General features: G+C 32.3%; 1 long non-coding RNA gene across 1 annotated transcript; it reads left to right on the plus strand.

The window, feature by feature from the left end:
- The first annotated feature begins 724 nt into the window (after nt 1-724).
- On the plus strand, nt 725-4,936 carry LOC114405454. The gene is made up of 5 exons (XR_003665229.1): nt 725-1,050; nt 2,867-3,178; nt 3,259-3,917; nt 4,010-4,617; nt 4,699-4,936. It is a non-coding gene; the product is annotated as an uncharacterized LOC114405454 (long non-coding RNA).
- The last annotated feature ends 3,199 nt before the right edge of the window (nt 4,937-8,135 follow it).

Here is an 8,135-nt window from a genome sequence, read left to right on the forward strand (position 1 = left end):
TAAAAATTATAGTTGTAATTTTAAACCGTAGACATCCTTAAAAAAAAACTTGAAGGGTCTAAGTAAATCTACATTTATCCAATTTTGGAGTGCAAGTTTATTCTTATAAGTTGAACCTAAAATGTCACTTTTGATATAGTTGGACTGTTCTTAATTATATGATATTTTTAGAAAATTATTTATATTTTTATAATATTATTTTTTAATTCCAGACGTATGAATTATTTATTATCCTATATACTCTTATTTTTTTCTTCTAAAACATTATTGAGAAAAAATTAGATGGATAAAAAAAATAAGAAAATAATAATTTTAGAATAATAATATAAATAATTGATAAATTTCATATGAATAATTAAATAATTAATTTTTTTAAGAAATATAAATTAATTAAAATGAATAATTAAACAACTAATTTTTTAAAGAAACATAAATTAATTAAAAGAGTTTTAAACACGAAAAAAAAAATGAAACTGCAAATTAACTTTCGGATGGCTCAAGGTGGGAACGGTCCCCACAAGATGCATCATAGGCAATTAGGGAACAGCACATGCTCCCTTTCGTAACACCAAGAGTTACCAACAACCCACCAACCAATATTGAGAATAAAATATGATATGATGATTATGGTGGCTGGGTTAGCTTAGATAAAAAAGAAGTTCTTTTTTTTTTTTTCAAAAAAGAGAGATCAAAATGGAGATGGATACAATACAAGTGTGGAAAGGGTGTTACTTGGTGCACCCAACATTTTTGTTGGAGCATCCAATACTTGTGGTGAAATGGCAAAAATGTCATTCATCCTAATAATATAAATACTCCTATATTTCTATCAATACAACTCGAATCCTTCATCTCTTCTTCCTACAGTCGCTTCTTCCTCTTTCTCTCACCATTTACTTCTTCCTCTTTCTGTCACCGTTGGTGTTGGTGTTTGTTCCTCTTCCGCTCATCCTTCGTCTTTCTCTGTGTTAGTGGTTGTTGCTGTTGGTGGTTGTTGGTCCTTCGTCTTCTTCAGTTCTTCTTCTTGTTCGTTGAAAAATCTTCTTCGAGGTAAGTGGTGTTCTTCTTGTTCAGTTCTTCTTCTTGTTCCTCTTCTCGCTTTCAAGTTGTTTTTTTTTGTTGAAGTGTTCAATGATTTCTTGCTATTATGATGTTGTTGCATGATTGTATTGTTTTATGTAATTGGTTTTCGGTGTTTGTTGTTGTTGGTGTTTTTTTTAAGCTTTGTCGGAAAAAAGGGCATGTTGCATGATTATTTTATGTAATTGTATTATTTTATGTAATTGGATTATCAATCCGTATGACCTATACAAATTACTAATTCATATGTTTTTTTTTTTACTTTTTAAACTTATTTGAAATTTTATTTTCCTTTTATTTTTGGAAAAATTTATTTAAGTTATTATTAAAAAAAATTTAGAGTGTGTTGTGGTCATTGATCCGTATGGTATTTTTTAATTTTTTTATTAATAAAAAAAACTAAATTTTTTTTTTGCAATTTTTTAAAAAATCCTTGCGAGTGTGAGTTATTTATAATTTTTTTAATAGTTGTTATGTATTGTAAAAAAAATTATTTTAGTTATTTATTAAAATTTAATTAGCATTATTGCCATACGGTGATCTGTATGGTTCATACGGATTGTGAATCCGTATGAACCATGATCCGTATGGTATTTTTATAAAAATAAAAAAAATTATGTTTAAAATTTTTTTTGTTGCAATTTTTTAACAAATTCTTGTGAGTTATTTTTAAATTTTTTTGAATAGTTGTTATTTATGGTAAAAAATATTATTTTAGTTATATTTATTAAAATTTAGTAAGCGTTATTGCCATACGGATTAGTGATCCGTATGAACCATACGGATTCGTATGGTATTTTTTTAATTAAAAAAATTATGTTTAAATTTTTTTGTTGCAATTTTTTAACAAATTCTTGTGAGTTATTTTTAAATTTTTTTAATAGCTATTATGTATGGTAAAAAAAATTTATTTTAGTTATTTTTATTAAAATTTAATTAGTGTTATTGTCATACGGATCAGTATGAATCATACGGATCCATGAATCGTATGGTATTTTTTTTAAATTAAAAATAATTATTTTTAAATTTTTTTCTTGCAATTTTTTAACAAATTATTGTGAGTTATTTATGAAAATTTTTTAATAGCGGTTATGTATGGTAAAAAAATTATTTTAGTTATTTATTAAAATTTAATTAGCGTTATTGTCATACGGATTAGTGATTTGTATGGTATTTTTAAAATTTTTTTAAAATTAAAAATAATTATGTTTAAACTTTCTTTGTTGCAATTTTTTTTAAAATTCTTATGAGTCATTTTTAAAAATTTTTAAATGTTGTTATGTATGGTAAAAAAAATTTCTTGTATTTTATTAAAATTCAATTAGCGTTATTGTCATATGGATTAGTTCGTATAGATTGTCAATCCGTATGAATCATACGGATCCATGATCTGTATGGTATTTTTTTAAAATATTTTTTAAAAGTTTTTTTTAATAGTGTTATGTTTGGTAAAAAAAATTGTAGTTATTTTTAATTTTTTTATTTTAGTGATTTTGTTAAAATAATTTAGTGTAATTATTTTTTAGTTTATTGTAATCATTTGTGAAATTTAATCATGTATTGAAATTTTATTATGTATGGACTTATTTGGTTAGTCTTGTTGATAATTTTTTATTTATTTATATGTTAGTCTCCCTTTTTATATAATTTGACTAGTTTTTTTTATTTAATCATGTATGGTAATATAAGATTACATTAGATTAGATTTCCCATATTAAGAGTAAGATTAGATTAGTAAGATTAGATTAGATTATTAAATATAAAAAACACGATAATTATTATGCAGATAATGGTTAGAACTAGAGGCCTTGGTTAGGCTTTAGGCCAAGCAATAGGAAAAGTCTTGGGGAGGAGAGATGCAAGTGATGATGATGCCCCCTAGCGGTGAAAGCCTACTGCATCAGCCCGTAGACAGCGATAACAAGAGCGTGTGGTCAAGGACCCTGCTACGGCCGCAGAGGAATTGAATGAAGAGCAGCCAGAAGCACCTGTTGAAGAAGTTGTTACTGATGTTGAGGGTTTTTCAAGCGGATCCCATGACACATCAATTCTCAGAGATTTTGAAAATCACATTGCTTTCAGAGTCTGGAATGGAGAGGTGTGTAATTTTTAAAAAACATAAAGAACGTAATTTACTAGTTAATAATTTTTTTACATCATCGATATTATTGTTTGTAGGAACGTCCTAAGTTGAAGCTATCTTCCCATGAAGGAAGATGGCTAAGTTCGGGAGGCCTGCTCCAGAGATTAAAGGCCTTGCGGCGGTCAATGGACTAAGTCCTTTGATCGTCTATTCCCTAGATACGGGCGATTGGAGACTAATATATGCTTTTATGGAACACTGGCATAAGGAAACTAACAATTTCCATTTGCCCATCGGAGAGGTGATTATCACCTTGGATGACTTCATGTCGTTATTACATCTGCTTGCTGTAGGGGTGTTCCACAGCTTCGAGCTACTTCATGTCGATGATGTTATCGATACGTTGGTGGAATTACTCAAGGTCAGCACTGTAGAGGCGAGAGCTGAGACGATTCAGTGTCATGGCTCTTATGTTTGACTATCGTGATTGCATGACGTGTATGAGATGAAGATCGAGGCATGTCACTAGATCGTAGCAGTGCGAGCGTATTTGTTGCATCCTCTTGGATGCACACTCTTTGCTAACAAGAGTGCCACACACGTGCATGTTGTATTCTTGGATGCACTACGTGACTTGACACAGAGTGAGGGTTACACTTGGGGCGCTGCTGCACTTGTGCACATGTATGATAATTTAAATGACGCATCCAAGAGCACGGCGAGGCAGCTTGCAGGATATATCACTCTATTACAGGTTAGTTAAGATGTTACATTAAAAATTTCATTGAAGTTAAATATTATATGTTGTCGTGTATTTTAATGAATATGCTTGCAAAATATATTTAGTGTTGGATCTACGAGCATTTTCCGTCCGTTGGTTCCGCTGTTCCTGCCAAGGATTATGATGAAAGGAGACCATGTGCATGTCGATGGACCTCTGGCAAGACACTGCCCGTTTCCATGTATCGCAGGCATAAGGATAGACTGACCCCTGACGTGGTGTGCTGGATTCCATACGACAACCACCATTCATTTAGAGAATTTGAGGTCATCTCATTATTTTCTGGTCATCTCAGATGGGGCCCTTGACGATCATTCATTGATCGGAGAGGGTTGTACGACAGTTTGGCTACATCCCGACTATTTCGCCACATCCTGTTGTGTTTTCACTCTCTGTTGAAGAAATTGATGATAGATGGATGTAGTTTGGTGAGCACATTGCACCTGTAGGGCAATTATGTGCAGTGCCTGGCCACTGTTCGCCAGATTATATGGATTGGTTTTACATGATCTCGCACTCATTCATGAGTCCAGCACAGCTAGAGGATCCTCTTAGAGTTCCGCCAGTTTAGCAATATGAGGAATTTGTTGAACCAGATATGTGTCAGCAACCGATGGCGGCAACAACATCTAATGAGGCAGACGTTGATGTGCATCATGTTCGACATGTAGTGGTAATATTTTTTTTTGGTATTTGTTGCTTTCTTTAGTATTTTATTACTAACAATTGTTATGTTTTTTTTTTCACTTGCTAGGATGGCTTTGTAGCAATTGGTGATAAGTTGGAGAGGCTACTAAACCTGAGGATCCTGACTGAAGAAACAGAAGCCTATACTGTTGTTGAAAAATGTATGGGCCTCGCAAGAAGCTACATTGGCCAACCAACTATAGGTCACAGATCGAGGCGAAGGCGTCGTACGAACAATCATTGAAGTTGTTTTATTTTTGCCTTGTATATGTTATTTATAATTTTTTGGATAATTTATTTATTTGGTACATTTATTTTTTGACAGTGAAATTTGGTTATTTATTCGGAATATTTTTAATTTTGTGGATAATTTATTTATTTGGTTAATTTTTAATTTTAATGATTATGTGATATAAATTTTTGTGATTCGTTTATCGTTAATTAGCCGTTAATGTTGCGTTAAGAAATAAATTAATTCGTGCAACAAAAATAAATTACGCATGTATGAAACATCGTTGTTAAACTTGACAACACAGTGTGAAATGCATGCGTATTTTTAAAAGCAATATATGTCTGATGCAATATAAAGCGTGACACGACATTGGGTTTCTTGACAACACAAACAAAAATTTGCGCGCGTGTCTATTATAAAAAAAAATTCAAGCAGTCTTAGTGAACATCATCTATATATATCACACCAACACTTAAAAAAATTAGACATTCTCTCCCAAACCAACTTGACAAACCAAATTTTACAACAAACTATGGCATTTTTGGGAGAAACAAGCAGTCAGAAGATTGTGAACTCCAGATTAACTTTTATTTTTTCGAATGGATCGATTATTCACAACGAAAATGATGTTTATTTCCAAAGTTCTACTCCAATACCCATTTGAGTAGCTAACGATTGTGGTTTTCAAACGCTAAAAAACAGAATACACAATACCTTTCAGCTAACCGACGATCAATATTTGGACGAAATTTACTACCGACGGCCATTCATAGATGCAAGTAACCAATTTCGCTTTCAATTTATGTAATTGAAAAACGATGATGATGTTAACACAATGTTAATGTGTAATCATCAATTCTCGTGTGTTGGTCTAATTGATTTATTATGCACCATTGGTAGAACACTGATGATATATTAAACTTACTTCAAGCCACTATGATCCCTACTTATGATGCCTTGCTATATTACAATGGGAGGTGGAACATGCCACGCCCACACGACTTTGTCGGTTACTTGTTCACAGGAAAAGATCCCAAAAAATTTGACATTCCTTCCGGATGTACCATCGATGAAGTGAAGGATTTGATCAAGCAAGTTGCACCTCAAGGGATTTCCCCTTATGGTATTCATGAATCACAAACAGCAAGGTGATTATTTTTTCGACAACTAGGTCATTATGAGTATTCAGACAAAGTTATCAAATTTGAAATTATTGAGCTGAAAACTGACAATGACGTGCTAAAGGTCTTAGTACAGTCTAACTATTGGAAATAATTTGGGTCAATAGAAATTTTAGCTATTTTTAGTAAACAAGTAATGGAAATGGAAGACGACACGTCTCGGTCTCAACATGATTCAATGTAAAATTAGTATTAGTTAATTGTAATTTTTCATGCAATTTTTTTTTTGTTTCAAATATGTTGAAGTTAATTTAATGTTTGAATTCATGTCCATTAGCGAATTAAATCGTATGATTATTATTTTCAAAGCTTTTAATTATTTTCTAAATTTTAAAAATAATGACTGAAAACAAAATTATGAATGTCAACAAAATAATAATTTACACAAATGTCAATGGTAATAACATTTTATATTCACGGTTCACCTAAATCAACAAATTCGATTTTCAGCTTAGACAAAGTTGTGTAACGCTGCATTCTACCTATGTATGGAGTGGGCCACTGCTTGGCCTGAGAATGACAATGTGTACTCCACAATAACGCCACTGGTGGTAAATGACAATGGTCTCGTAGCAAAACCTGTTAGATAACGACATACAAATTGAATGTAAGATACAGTTATACTGACATCATAATTATGCAATTACCTATACAAAATGATTTCCATACACATGATCAATGCATATTATGGGATGCATAGAAGAATCTGGTGGCGGCTGACTTCTAAGAGGAAAAAATGTCATGTTTTGTTGTCGTGATAGAGAAACAATGATCATGTTGTATCGTGAAACAATGACATATCCCATATCCGTAATATTGATCCATTTATCCATGGTAACCTACATGTAAAAGACAACAAATAAAGATTACTTAAAGGTTATTTTAAGAAAAAGTGACATAACAATGAACTTACGCACCATAGATAATCTGTCAACAAGTAGGGAACGCTTTAATTCCTCAAATCTCTCTATGCCACCAACTAGGTTGATATACTCTTTGGACCAACTTGTCAGTTCTTTATGCAGATGGTTGCGCACCAATTACCACGATTCTTCACCCATACCCAATAACGCAACTATTGCCAGATAATCACAATTACCATCCGCTTTGACATCAATAATGTTTTCAATAAAATCCTGGATGCAAGGATGAAATTGATCCAACATTGGAATATTTCATCTCTGTATTAGGTCCTTAGATGATTATGCACTACGTTTCACTGATGAATTACTATTTTGCTCAGAGTGTAACGCATCAACATATTCTCAATAAGATAGATCGCGTTTTGTTGACTTTTGTTGTTTGGTCAACAGTTTTTTTGGAGCACCCTTGGTCTTCACCTTTTCTGGAGGAGGACACATGGAGTTCATATCATGATAAGCAATTTCTTGCAGCTTTGAATTCAAATGTACTTTACCACAAACATCAAGATGCTCAAAGCGTTTCGATATGGTTTCCATCTCCTTAATTATGGTCACCCGTGTTTCACATGACCCTTGATCTGAAAAATTAAGTCTCCGTCAAAAAATGTGGATTGTCTCGAGTGGTATGGAGCTAACAACATATTTAAACAACTCACATGCACATGGAAGACTGTTGGTACTCCTCATGACACATCCAGAATGTGAAAGGTTTTTGCCTGCATAAGCTACATGCTCATACTCAACAACAATTTTATTTAAAACATACCTTTATACCATGCCAAGTAGTTTTTTGTACAAGGTTACTTTAAACATATGCCCAACCACATGCGTGCTTGTCTCAAAAGATGCTTTAATCTAGGTGTGTTGAAGTGTCATCATATTATTCATTGCTTCCCAAACACTACATATGTCATCAATAGAGTTTTGTAGGAGTCTCTTTAGTGACCAATGAGCACTCTTAACCCTACAGATGAAATATACAACAACATGTAAACAAATGCATCATTTTCATTTAAGTCAACACTTAAACAAATGAACACAAACAAAAAACAATATTGATACCTATTAGTGGTTGTGTTTTCTAGATGCATCATTTGTTGGTCCATGCTTTCACAAATCTTTCTTTGTGCGGAATCACCCATGTTTCGCACACATAGTCCACAAACAT

This window comes from Glycine soja, chromosome 3 (assembly GCF_004193775.1).
Source record: "Glycine soja cultivar W05 chromosome 3, ASM419377v2, whole genome shotgun sequence".
Taxonomy (NCBI): domain Eukaryota; kingdom Viridiplantae; phylum Streptophyta; class Magnoliopsida; order Fabales; family Fabaceae; genus Glycine; species Glycine soja.